A 14,751-nucleotide genomic window follows, 5' to 3' on the forward strand; every position below is an offset into this window, starting at 1 on the left:
CCAGAAGTAAGCATTAAAGCATCAGTGGTGTAGCTGGTAACACTGTATTTTTCAAGGTCCTGTACTGCAAGATTAAAAGTGTTTTCTTCTTTTGTGTGTTTGTTTTTTTATGTATTATTTGCATGAAAAGTACTGCAAACTTATTACAGTACAGTGCTATATAGCTGAGTGTGTTATTTTGGTACCTAGGCTTCCTTGGAGGTTTCCTTGGTGGCTCAGATGGTAAAAAAAATCTGCCTGCAATGCAGGAGACCTGGGTTTGATCCCTAGGACAGGAAGATCCCCTGGAGCGGGTAATGGCAACCCACTCCAGCATTCTTGCTTGGAGAAATCCGTGGACAGAGGAGCCTGGTGGACTACAGTCCATGGGGTTTCAGAGTTGGACATGACTGAATGACTGACACTTTCACTTTCAGGCTAACTTTCTGTACTTAGGAACAACTTGGACTTACACACTGTGCTCTTGGAATTGAGCCCATCCATATGTACTGAACTTCTTGTATTCTACATTCAAAGCATTCCACAGTACAGCCTCCATCTACTTTTCCACCTTATTTCTCAGTTCTCAACTTTCCTCCACGTGAGTGCCCTGACCTCCAGCTGACTATCACGCTGGGTATCTTGGCCTCCATGCCTCTACTTAACCAGGGGGTAAATAAAGTGTGTACTTTGCACGTGGATGTTCAGATTTTCTTCATACTCTTGAGCATCTCCTCCAAGAATTCACACAGTAATGTCTGTGTCATTTACCTGAGATGAACATCATTCATCTTTTTCTTTTTTAATTCCCTCTCTTTTATGGTCCCCTTGAAGAAAGACACAACGTATCACAATTGGTCAGTTTCTTGCTGGTTTTGTTTGTTGTATTTCTCACAGCATAAAGAACAGTGTTCTGCCCATGTCAGCTGCTTAAGAAGTACTTTTCAAACAGTGAATGAATGAATGATCACGTGTTGCTTCTACAGATCAGTATAAATCCAGGCCTTGCTCTATGCCCTCCATTTTTCAGAAAGGCGGATATGGAGAAAGGTTCTTTATCTACCCAAAAGCTTATTGAAAAGGCTTGTGGTAAGAAAGGAAGAAAGAAAAAGAAAAAAGAAAGGAAGTAAGAAAATAAGGAAGGAAGGAAAGGAAAAAAAAAAAGGAAGAAAGGCATGTGATCCAGAAGAAACAACACTGCTGAGAGTTTCTTGGGCGAATTCAGAGGCTTATTCTTTGGCTCCTAGAAATAAACCCCTCAAATCTTGAATTCTTTTCTATTATAAACAAGAAGCCATCCTCTTAGCATTTAAAAATTCTTCAGATATCTGTAGGTCATGGGAAGCCAAGCAAAGGCTACTCAGTACAGGAATCTGACTCTGGATGAGAAAACAACCTCCTGAGCTCAGGAGATGCTCACCTCCGATTTCCTTTAAATAGCCACAAGGAACACTAAGACAGGAGATTTAACCTCAGGAGATTTGTGCTCAAGGAAGCCCTTAGCTGCAAGTGGAATTCAGAGTATTGCTACTTCAGCATACAATAATACACAGCACCGAAAAGTCAAAATATCTTTGCAAATATGGACCTGAAATTTCTACATGGGAAATCTGGGCTTTGTGAACATCACAGTCACAAAAGGCAGCTCACAGTTGTGTATCAGAAAATCCTGACCTGACCAAAAATGACATTTTCTTTGTAAAACTTATACTAGAAAGAATTTATCCAGATGAAAATAATTTTGGTAAAGTAAGATAATGTTTTTTTTTTTTAATTTGAAGTGGTTTAGTTCTGAATAGCAAGGAATGCTATTCCTGATGAAGAAATTTAAGTATCCTAATGTGATTTACTCAAGAAGACATTTTTCCAGTTTAAAAAAAATTATAAGTGTTAATATATGTAAGTATAGTGTGAACTTATGGTCTAGAAATAGGTCAAATGCTCCTCCCATGTGAGTAAGTGTAAATCTAACTCACTGTGGAAAGCTGGGGTCAAAACAGCCTCTACCCGCCCTTCTCTCCTCTCTGTCTGGGACTCCTATTATGTCCTCCTATAGGCTGTCACCCCAGCAGCTGCTGGGTCATTCTGTTACAATGGATCCCATTCCCAGAGAAGATCCTTAATCTAAGCACACACATACACATGTATGGTGGTTAAAGTGGCTGAACAAAGTCATCTTCTGAGATGTAGTGAAGACCACGCATGACTGGATATGGAATGTTATTGAGTGAGTCTTACAGCCCCATGACTGCAGTTGGCTTCAGTACAAAGTATGACAAGATAGCTATTCATCCAGCTCCCTTCATGCGAGAGGAAAAACGGAGCCCAGGAAATGACCAGGTGACTTGTAAACACTGGCTTGGCAAGTTGAGACGAAGTGAGATAGAAACATTCAGTGTCTTCTGCTAGAGCATTTGAGAAAAAGCAAATTATCACACTGAGTTACTCACAGTCAGACCTGGGTACAATTTGAAAGACAAGAGATATTTTTCTTTACTGCCTTTCTATCTCCCGTCTCAAGGATTTTTGCTGCTTCTGGTTCTAAGTTACCCGAGTCTCACACAGCATATAGCCCTCAGTCCCCTGTCCTGCCAAGACCTGCCTTTCCAGCAGTGCTCCAAAGCCGGGTCACCCTCACGACGTCCCCATTTCTCAGAACTATTTCTCATGAAACTCTTATAGGGCTGTTAAAAGCACCTTGCTTTCTGCTCTATGCATCATCACTAGAGTTAAGACACCTTACACCATTTCAGAGCACTACCTCTCCAAATGAACTGCTTTGATTTTAAATTAACTGCATTACTGTTTTGTATTAAGGGCACACAACATATATAACCCTAGTGACGTGAAGTGAAAGACGCTCAGTCGTATCTGACTCTTTGCGACCCCATGGACTATACAGTCCATGGATTCTCCAGGCCAGAATACTGGAGTGGGTAGCCTTGCCCTTCTCCAGGGGATCTTCTCAACCCAGGGATTGAACCCAGGTCTCCCGCATTGCAGACGGATTGTTTACCAGCTGAGCCACAGGGGAAGCCAACAGTTCTCTATAAGGTAAATGTCTTTAAAAAAAATGACAGACTGAACCATATAAAAACTAAGAAATTCTGAAGTTAAGATTGAACTAAGACCATTCTGGGCTTTGTCCCAGATATAAAATGAAAAGGCTGTATTGTACAGTCCCTGAGAAACTGTTACATCCTGAAATTATATGTTACATTCTGAAATTAATTAAAAATGAAGAAATTCTGGAAATTAAGACAATTAAACAAAAATGTAACCCACTGAGTGGGAGCAATTATCATACTAAATGTATTTTAAAGAATTTACATCTAGACTATATGAAGAACTTTAACAAATTGAGAAGGAAAAGACTACTTACCAAATAGGAAAATGTACAGACATGAATAGACATTTCGAAAAAGAAGACATAAAAATCATCAATAATCATGACAGAAACATAGTCAACTTCATTAATCACTGATGAGGACTACTTAGAATGACAATATGATATCACACATGCCACAATAAATACAATGAAAAATATAAAAAATACCAAGTATGGCAAGAAGATGGAGCAATTGGAACACGTATATACTCCTAGTGTGAGGTTAAGTTGATGCAGTCACATTGGAAAATCATGTGGCAAAACTTATTGAAACTAAACATATATGTAATCTGTTATAAACTATGGTGTATTTTATACCACAAAATACTATGCAACAATGAGAATTAATTATCTATAATTCCACAAATATATATGAATGTCATAAACATAATATTGAGCAAAAGAAGCCTGATCAAATGAGAACATATTTGTGATTCCAGAGGTAAGTTCCAAAAAAGAGAAAAATCAGTGTGTTAGAAGTCATAATAATGAGATTACCCAAGGGAAAGTAGGTGTTAACTGGAATGGAAAGAAAGGTGGTCTCTGGGACCTGAAAATAATTCTGTTCTCTGATCTAGGTGCTGGATCCACAGGTGCAATTGTTAGAAATTTATCAAACTACACACTTGGAGTATGTTTATTCATCTTTCTGTATATTGTAGTTCAATAAAAATGTTCACCAAGATGAAAATAAATTTAAGCAAGAAAAATATAGAGATCTTTATTTAGATGCAAAAAAGTATTTGCAAACTGGAGAGATGTTGCCTTTTTGATGACACACACACAAACATGTCTATGGGCTTTTATTGACGTAATCTCAGTTCAAGACAAGAGTGAGATGTGGATGTCAAAATTACAAAAATAATTTAGGCTTTATTTTCAGTTTATTTAAAAATAATTTAGTTTTCTATTGCTAGAATGAAATATATTTAAAATGTATAAGTCTCTCAAGAACAGTACAGTACCACATTTTTATTTAACACTTGGGAGAATCAAAGTTCAGAAAGGCCTTGCTCGTGCTTGTGCGCATTCAGTCATGTCCAGCTCTCTGCGATACCAATTTCAGAGCATATTGTGGGTAGTGGGGAAAAAAAGAGCCCATTACATCAAATGTGCACATAGATTCACGCATATGTGCATGCCCAGCAGCTCAGTCATGTTCAGCTCTGCAACCCCATGGACTATAGCCCGCCAGACTCCTCTGTCGATAGGATTCTCCAGGCAAGCATACTGGAGTGGGCTGCCATTTCCTACTGCAGAGGATCTTCCCAACCCAGGGATCCAACCCGGGTCTCCTGCATTGCAGTCAGATTCTTTACCATCTAAGGTACCAGGGAAGCCCAGAGAGGCCTAAGTGTAATCAAATTTAGATGGATTTCCCTGATGGCACATCAATCATTCATTGACTTGAAGATTAGTTGGGAATAATCACTATCTTCACAACACTGAGTTCACCTCTTTTTTTTTTTTTCATTCCATAAATAATTTTTTTGTTTCCTGATTAGTGGCCACGCACATATTTTATAAATGTGTTCAAGATATTTAATGTTTAGTGCTGTTCTGTGATGCTGTTCTAAATTCTGTTTGTTTCTGGCTCATAACAATATAATTAAGTTTGGGGTGTTTTTTTTTTTTTTAATTTAGATGGATTTTTTGAGAAAAAGATTTGGAAGTAATTATCATGCTTTCTGACTCCTTCACCCAGAGCACATTCCTTTAGATCCATGGTTCCCAAACTTCACTGAGCATGAGGATTATCTTTGGAAAGTTTAAGGGGGAAAATACCGGAAGCTCTAAACCCAAATGATCTGTTCTTTTCTCAGGTATTATTTATGGCTGCACTGGGTCTTCTTGCTATGCAGCCTTTCTTTAGTAGGGGTGAGCAGGGGCTACTCTGGTTGTGACATTCGGGCTTCTCATCGTCGGGGCTTCTCTTGTTGCAGAGCATGGGCTCTAGCGTGAGTGGGCTTCAGTAGCTGCCGCATGCGAACTCGGTAGCTGCTTTCCTGTCTCTAGAGCGTGGGCTCAGTAGTTGCGGTGCACGGGCTCAGTTGCTCCACAGCATGAGGGATCTTCCCGGATCAGGGATCGAACCCATGTCTCCTGCGTTGGCTGGTGGATTCTCCACCACTGAGCCACCAAGGAAGCCCAATGATAGTGATTTGATGACTTTATTAAGGAGGCATTGTACTCAGCACTTGAGGCACTGCCTCCTTTAATTCTTGAAATAACCCTAGAGCCTACTACTACTTTATTTTTCCTTTTAACATTTTCATTTATTTTTACTTTATTTATTTACAAATGAAGGTAAGTATCACATGGTTGGTAAGAATTTGAATCCGGACTCACTCGTCTAAGCCCTAAACACTTCCTAGTGACCTTACTGTCACTAGGTCAAGATTTATGAAATCAAATAAATGGACTTCTAGTTGTGCAATTTAAAGCAAACTGAGGAAAGATGTTTGAAGCCATTTGGGTCTCTCCTGTGCCTGAAGGCAGAGAAGGCAATGGCACTCCACTCCGGTACTCTTTCCTGGAAAATCCCATGGATGGAGGAGCCTGGTGGGCTGCAGTCCATGGGGTCGCGAAGAGTTGGGCACGACTGAGTGACTTCACTTTCACTTTCACTTTCATGCATTAGAGATGCAAGATGTTCTTGCCTGGAGAATCCCAGGGACGGGGGAGCCTGGTGGGCTGCTGTCTACGGGGTCACACAGAGTCAGACACGACTGAAGTGACTTAGCAGCAGCAGCAGCAGCAGTGCCTGAAGGCAAAGCACTTACAAACACTCTTCAAATAATAGCACCTGGTCTTCTAAGTACCTTATTCAGTGCTGTTAATGTGACTAATTCTACAATGTCATATAAAACTGTAGGAAAAACTGACAAAACGATGGAGGGGTAGTTTCAAAGAAAAGAGAAGTACAAGAAACTAAAAAGAAAGAAAAAGCTTAACTCTTGACACTTCCTCTGTGTGTGTGTGTGTTTCACCAATCAATGACCCAATGACCGCTCACAGTCCAAATTTCCAGAAGGGCCCCCATTCTAGTCTCATCATAGCCTCCTTCCTTATCACTGGCAACATCTGTTACATATTCTCCTAGTCTCAACCAACCCTTCCCACACACCTAATTGCCAGGCATTCATTTTATCTGTATCTGAAGAAAAGAGAAGTAGATGAGTCAAATATGCCAGAATATTAATATGTGGTGTGAAAGAAGTGCGGGTGTTGGCAAAGCTCAGTTTTGCTCCCTCCCCCGGCACTAGAGAGTCTTTGGGGATGACATGCAATTTGTCCACTTAGCCTTAATGTCTGTGCTGGTTAAGAGGGGCACTTCCCCAAAGACACCATGTCAAAGCAGAGGAGATGAATTACAAGGGAATTAAGCCCAGACCAGAAAGTATTTGTCATCGGACCCTCTTGGCTCTGTTGATTCCTCAAAGAGAACATGGGGGATTAACTGGGGTCTGGCTCAGAGTTTGGGGTCGAGGGTCATACCCACAACTAAATGTGAAGTGTTTTGCGGGGGAAGAGATAAAACGGTAGGAAGGGAGGGATGACAGGATGTTGATGTGTGTGTTGTCGTGTCTCAAATACGTGTGGGTCGGAGGGAGTCCATCATTAGTTTTCTGGGAGCATCTGAAGGAGGGGAAGATGGGGAGCAAGAGGAACTCTCTGAGCTCCAAGACACTTGACCTTCCTCCAGACAGGAAGTCCTATCTGGCACTGAGCTTCTGACCTTCTCTCCTCCTTATCTCTCGCCTATCCATCAGGATCAAGATGCTGACAATGGAGGAGACCTTTCAGATGACTTTTCTAATGAAGTCTTAACCAAAACATCCCTATATTTTGTCAGTGCCAAGTATGGACACCCATGCACATGTAAATATCATCAGGAAGAGTACTGGCTCCCAAAGTTTTGGTCTCAAAAGAGTACATCTCCATATACCCATCCAAAGAGGCCACTTAGCCAGAACCCAGAGACACAGCCTTGAGGAAGATTCAGGGCAATTGGCACGTCTGTGCTCCTTCTGTCAGGATTGAGCTTGACTCCTTTGAGGTTTTGAAAGAGCCAGTCAGTGGGGATTTCTGCTGAGCAGAGAGAGTAACCAGAGCTGAAGAAACTGAAGAGATTTCACACATCTGAGCAGGCAAGACCAAGAAAGAAAAGGATTCCTGGAGCTTATATTTTGGAGCCTGAAAGGGGGCTCTTCTCAAGTTTATGAAAACTAGAGAGTCATGAGTAAAGAGTTCTATTTAAATTTTGGTCCCAGATTTTTATTACAACTCATCTCTGAATTTAGTGCCCCAGGGACTTTCATTTGAAACTAGCAATGCGGCATTTTCATAACTAAAAAAAGTTCTGAGTCTGGAAGCATACCTGTGGCTACCTGGAAAGAGTTTAGCTAAGACAGTCTGAAGTCCTATTAGAAAAGCTCCTGTTTAAAATTCATCTACACAGGCTGTAGACACGAATCGTGAGGGAGGAACTGTGGGCTAGGCGCAGCATTCAAAGACACTTGCAGACATTTGTGAGCCTCCTGGAGCAAGTAAACCTCTGAGCTTTAATGCTATCTGCTGAACTCAAATAGTAGTAGCTCTTCTGTCCATTGCAGTACTGAGATTAATTGTGAGAATCAAATAAGGTAAGTGTCTTAGTCTGCTCAGGTAGTTCTAACAACGTACCACAGACTCAATGGATTAAATAACAGATGTTTATTTCTCATAGTTCTGAAGCTGGAAATTCCAAGTTCAAGGTGCCCTGGTGAGAGCTCTCACCCTGGCTTGCAGACGATCATCTTCTTGCTGTATACTCACAAGGAGGAGAAAGGAGAGGGGAGGAGAGAGAGAGAGCGCGCACACTGGTGTCTTCCTCTTCCTAAAAGGGCTCTAATCTCACCATGAGGGCTCTACTCTCATGACTTTCTCTAAATATAATTACCTCCCAAGGCCAAATACTTTCACGTTGGAGATAAGACTTTCAACATATGAATATTGGGAGACACAGACATTCGGTTCATAGCAATAATGAAATCAAAGGCTTTGGTAAATGACATAGAACTCTATAAACTCATTATGGTATCATTTTCATCACTTCTGGGCTTCCCTGGTGGCTCAGTGGTAAGGAATCTGCTTGCCAGTGTAAGAGACGCAGGTTCAATTCCTGGGTCAGGAAGACCCTCTGGAGAAAGAAATGGCAAGCACTCCAGTATTCTTTGCTGGAAAAACTCCACGGACAGAGGAGGCCTGGTGAGCTACAGTCCATGGGGTCACAAAGAGTCAGCTATGATTGAGCAACTAAACAACATGTTCACTACTAACATAAGCTTCATAGCACAGGTTAGAGTGTGCCACTGTATCCTGTCTTTTTCCCTTAAGGATCTTGGAATTATAAAGAAACTTGCAAACGTATCCTGCAGCCCCTCTCCTCATCCCTGCTTTACAGCTGAGGAAAATGAGCTGATGTCATGTCCAAGGCTATACAGTAATTGTTAAGAAAGCTGGTTCAGAGGATAAGAACTCTGGAACTAGATAAGCCTGGTAATAAATCTGACCTGCACTATTTAATAAGTATTGTCCTTGGACAACTTATTTCATCTCTCTAAAGCTCAGTTTCCTCACTGTAAAAGAGGGATGAGAAGAATAATACCTATTTTATCAGAGTTGAGGTGAAGTTTAAATCAAATTGCACACATTATTCCACATTAACACAGAGTAAGAGCTTGATGAATATTGTTAGTATTAAATGCTACTGAATGTTAAATGCTGCTGTCATGCTTTATTATTGTTAGTATCATTATTAATCACAGAGTTGGAATAAGCACCCCAGTCTCCTGACATCCGGTGTTGCTCACAAAAAGTAATTGTTCAAATCTAGCAAAGCCAATTAAAGGCAGGAACAATTTCTTTCTTAATGATAAATCTTATTAGAGTTCCCAGCTGTTTGCTGCATCCAAACAGTAAAGTTGAGTGCAAGGAAAAACCAGTTCCTGGAAACATTCATCAAAAGTCTAGTAATTAAAATAGAACCCGATTATAAAACTCAGATGGTTTCAGCTGAGCTTTGGTGCTAAAGTAACTTTTTTTTTCCTGAAAAATCAAGGACAGTATAAAGTCTGATTTGAAGCCACAGGTAAGATTTTCCTGTGGAAAAGCATTACTGGGCTCATTCTTTTGCAGATAACCTAACCATGAAGATAGCTTAAGTGTGAAGGGCAACTTGTTCTCACTAGCATTTGCTTTTTTTCATACTATCTATTTCTTACTATTTGGAATTGCTCTTCTGCTTTCCTAAATCAAGGACAAAAAATGACAAAAGCAAATCAAAGCCTGAGTGCCCAGTCAGAACTAGCAAGGTTACTCAGTATTCAAAGACCAAGTTCTCTGCCAGAAAGCTGGATATTTGCCTCATATCCTAGTTCCGGGCTTAAGAAGAAAAAAGTTAATGGATTAACCCTGACAGATGACTGATGCTCTCAGCAAGTATGGGCCTGGAGCCAGAAATCAGCCCTGCGTACAGACGGCAGCCATGTCTAGGGGTGCGGGACGGGGCTGATAACAGGACCGGAAACCCATCAGAGACACCCACCCTCTTACCTCTGGGCCTCATCAAAATTACCTGCCAAAGAGACACCGTGCCAGACCAGCACCTTGTCAGACTATCGTGTAATAGAAAACAGCTGTTCCTGTTGGGAGGCAGAGGTGGGAGGAGTGAAAAGAACAGAGAACAGAACCATTCATAACTTTTCTGCTTGTGCAGAACTGTAAGTTGCAATCGCAAGGCAAGTAAGAAGGGGAAATTCTAGGGACCCCGTGGGAATGACATTATCCTCCTCTAAGGAACTGATAGGAAATCGGAGCTACTGAATTTAAATCATTGATGACTGTTAATCCTTAGCAATGGGTTTAGAATACTGTCTGGACCTACCCAGAGCATCCCAGGGGTCCCAAAGGTACAGAGATCTGATCAGGTGACTGGGGCAGGGGGAGTGTCTCCATCACCCAGAGCAGTGCCTATCACGTGGAGTGTGCTTAGTGAGTGCTTGTTGAACACATGATTATGGAAGTTCATGGCAGGCATTTTTCTGAGGCTGGATGGAGTGGATTTGTAATTAAATGGATTAGAGTTTGACTCAATGTTTTATCACTTATCAACTGTGGGGTCTTGGAAATTTTCTTAATATATTCATATCTTAGATGCTCTATCCATAAAATGGGATGTGGACAGCTACCTCATAGGATGTTGGTTATTATTAAGTAAATAATCTAATATTGTATTATTTACTGTACTCTGAAGTTTCTGGCATGAAGTATTAGGTTGATGGAAAACTAGTTGTGGTTTTAGACTGTGAATTTTAAATCATTCTAACTATGCCCAAACACATCTTTATTAATCAAAATTAGGAACCATTACAATCAACCCAACTTTTGCCGAAAAGAAATAGTTGGTTTATTTCTGCAGCAGAAAAATCCATGCTTTGGGATTCGAAGAACTCTTGAAAAGCATCTTCTGCCTCCTGCTGGATGTGGAAGCATTTTCCCTGCAAAAAAAATTGATTGAGACGACTGAAGAGGTGGTAGCTGGTTGGTGAGAGGTCTGGTGAATATGGCAGAGGAGGTAAAATTTCATAACCCAAATTGGTTCAACTTTTGAAGTGTTGGTTGTGTGTCATGCGGTTGGGCATTGTTCTGGAGAAGAATGGGCCCTTTCTGTTGACTCATACCAGCTATAGGCATTGCCGTTTTCAGTGCATGTCATCAATTTGCTGAGGATACTTCTCAGATGTAATGGTCTCACCAGGATTCAGAAAGTTGTAACAGACAGGTAGCAGACCACCAAACAGTGAGTGTGACTTTTTTTTTTTTGATGCAAGTGTGGCTTTGGGAAGTGCTATGGAGCTGCAAGGAGATCCAACCAGTCCATTCTGAAGGAGATCAACCTGGGATTTCTTTGGAAGGATTGATGCTAAAGCTGAAACTCCAGTACTTTGGCCACCTCATGAGAAGAGTTGATTCATTGGAAAAGACTCTGATGCTGGGAGGGATTGAGGGCAGGAGGAGAAGAGGACGACAAAGGATGAAACGGCTGGATGGCATCACTGACTCGATGGACGTGAGTCTGAGTGAACTCCGGGAGTTGGTGATGGACAGGGAGGCCTGGCATGCTGCAATTCATGGGGTCGCAAAGAGTCGGACATGACTGAGTGACTGAACTGAATTGAACTGAACTGATGGAGCTTCTGTCTCAGGCTCTGTGGGGTCTCTGGGTCCTGGAGTGCACAAGGTTTGTTTGAGCCCTCTGAGCGTCTCATGGAACAACAGACTACAGACTGGTTCCAGATAGGGAAAGGAGTACATCAAGGCTGTACCTTGTCACCCTGCTTATTTAACTTATATGCAGAGTGCATCATGAGAAACACTAGGCTGGATGAAGCAGAAGCTAGAATCAAGATTGCTGGGAGGAATATCAATAACCTCAGATACACAGATGACACCACCCTTATGGCAGAAGCAAAGAAGAACTAAAGAGCCTCTTGATGAAAGTGAATGAAGAGAGTGAAAAAGTTGGCTTAAAACTCAACATTCAGAAAACTAAGATCATGGCATCTGGTCTCATCACTTCATGGCAAATAGATGGGGAAACAATGGAAATAGTGAGAGGCTTTACTTTTTTGGGCTCCAAAATCACTGCAGATGGTGACGGCAGCTATGAAATTAAAAGATGCTTGCTTCTTGGAAAAAAAGCTATGACCAACCTACACAGTATATTAAAAAGCAGAGACATTACTTTGCCAGCAAAGGTCCGTCTAGTCAAAGCCATGGTTTTTCCAGTAGTCATGTATGGATGTGAGAGTTGGACTATAAAGAAAGTTGAGTGCTGAAGAATTGATACTTTTGAACTGTGGTGTTGTAGAAGACTCTTGAGAGTCCCTTGGACTGGAAGGAGATCTAGCCAGTCGATCCTAAGGAAATCAATCCTGAAGATTAATTGGAAAGACTGATGCTGAAGCTGAAGTTCCAATTCTGTGGCTACCTGATGTGAAGAACGCTGGCAAAGATTGAAGGCAGGAGGAGAAGGGGATAACAGAGGATGAGATGGTTGGATGACATCACTGACTCAATGGACATAAGTTTGAGTAAACTCCAGGAGTTGGTGATGGACAGGGAGGCCTGGCATGCTGCAGTCCATGGGGTTGCATAGAGTCAGGCACAACTGAGCGACTGAACTAAACTGATGGAGCTTCTTCTCAGTACAACCACTGAGCTGGTCATCGCCAGTTGTCATATAAAATTCACTCTTTGTCACATGTGAGAATGCAGTCAAGAAATGGTTCGTTGTTGTTGCATAAATAAGAGAAAACAACACTTCAAAATGACAATATTTTCATTTGTGATCAGCCCATGAGGCACCCACTTACCGAGCTTTTTCACCTTTCCAATTTGCTTCAAATGCCAAGTGACTGTATAATGGTCGACACTGAGCTCTTTGGCAACTTCTTGTGTAGATGTAAGAGGATCAGCTTTGATGATGGCTCTCAGTTGCTTATTGTCAACTTCCGATGGCTAGCCATGGAACTCCTCACCTTCAAACCTCTCGAATGCTTTGCAAAATTTCTTGAACCACCACTACACTGTACATTTGTTAGCAGTTCCTGGACCGAATTCATTGTTGATGTTGTGAGTTGTGTGCTGCTTTATGACCCATTTTGAATTCAAATAAGGAAGTCACTTGAATTTGCTAGTCTAAAATAAATTTCCCTAGTCTAAAATAAATATAACATACACAGCAAGTAAATGTCATTAGCGCAAAAATAAATTTCCCTAGTCTAAAATAAATATAACATACACAGCAAGTAAAGTCATTAGCGCAAAAATAAAAGGGAGAAATGTGCATTAAAATGACATATAAGATAACCATGATTATTTAAGAATGTATCCCAATATCAAACAGCAAATTTCAACAATGCAAAAGCACAATTACTTTTGCACCAACCTAAGCGGAAGCTCAGTAAATGATAGAAGATATCATGGATTGTGCAGTCATTAGATCATACAGTAACAATGATGATTCATGTGTATAAGTTACCTCCAGATATAACAGGAAAGGGTGGAAAGGGTAGCACTACTACCAAGAAATGCTCATCACAGACTATTCACTTGCTGACAGTAGCCAGAGCAGACAACCCTGGTGAGTTTCCTAGTCATGTACATACACCACGCCCATTATACAGAAGAACTCAGCAGGAACATGGGGTTTAAGTGGCCTTGGGTGGCCAGCTCAAGCAGGAAAAAAAAGAGCAGGTGAAAAAGCAGAGGCCAGATAGACAGGAGCCTTCATGTCTACCATCAACGTCATTGTTCCTTGTATTCATACACAGGGAATTTACTTTTAAACTTTGATCTACTTTTCTTTGAGTAAGAAATTGACCTTTCTGGGCAAACACGTAGACGCATTACACTCACGCAGGTACACATATACACACAATGGAAAAAAGTGAATTGAATAATTTATTATCATGCAAATCAGTGTCCTCAAAATTCAAGTGTAGGTGTCAACTTCTAAGAGGAATAGGAAGCTATGTATATAATGAACAATCAGAAAACAAGAAAGAAGTCTTGGAAATTAAGAACAATATTGCCATATACACACAATCTCTCTAATCTCTCTTGAGCAAGTACATACACTCAGATACAAATGTAAAATAACAACCACCAACAGTCCTGTATAAATGTTTTTTGATGTAAGATATTGAATTCCAGAAGATGCAGGGCTATCGAGTTAGGATTCTAGCCTTCTCTGCTGTCTCAGATCACCTATCGCATCTCCTTGAATCCTTCTGAGTCTACACTGCAGTTCTATGGGGCTTCCTCGGCAGGGGTATGCCCCCCAAATTTTTTGATGGAGTCTCAGGCTTGAAAAGAATGATCTTCCAGTGGCCTTAAGTGATGAAGTTACTAAGGAAACGTTTCAGTGTTGAGAGGCTCACCCTGGGTAAATCCAGTGTTGTGAAAGAGGACACTTAGAAGTGGCTAAGGGAAGAGGTGTCCTGACCATATGGCCTCAGGGTCCTCTGAAGCTCCTCTGAAATAATACCACGGTCACCTCTGTCTTTCTCTCAGAGCCCTGATATTGTCTTATCAACTGAGAAGACTGTGCTGTATAGTTTGAGAAAGTTTCCAAAGGTGATTCATGACACCTCCATCCCACCAGTGCTGGTTGATGACTGTGGGTCATAAGTCACAGTGGACACAGCTCTTTCTATCTCTCACTTGACAACCCCTACAGAAAAGCAAATTTGGAAATAATAAGTCCAGGATGAAAATTTAAGTCTCTGTAAAATCTTCATCATCCACAAAGAAACAACTCTTCGCTCTGCCAGGGT

This window comes from Ovis aries, chromosome 21 (assembly GCF_016772045.2).
Source record: "Ovis aries strain OAR_USU_Benz2616 breed Rambouillet chromosome 21, ARS-UI_Ramb_v3.0, whole genome shotgun sequence".
Taxonomy (NCBI): domain Eukaryota; kingdom Metazoa; phylum Chordata; class Mammalia; order Artiodactyla; family Bovidae; genus Ovis; species Ovis aries.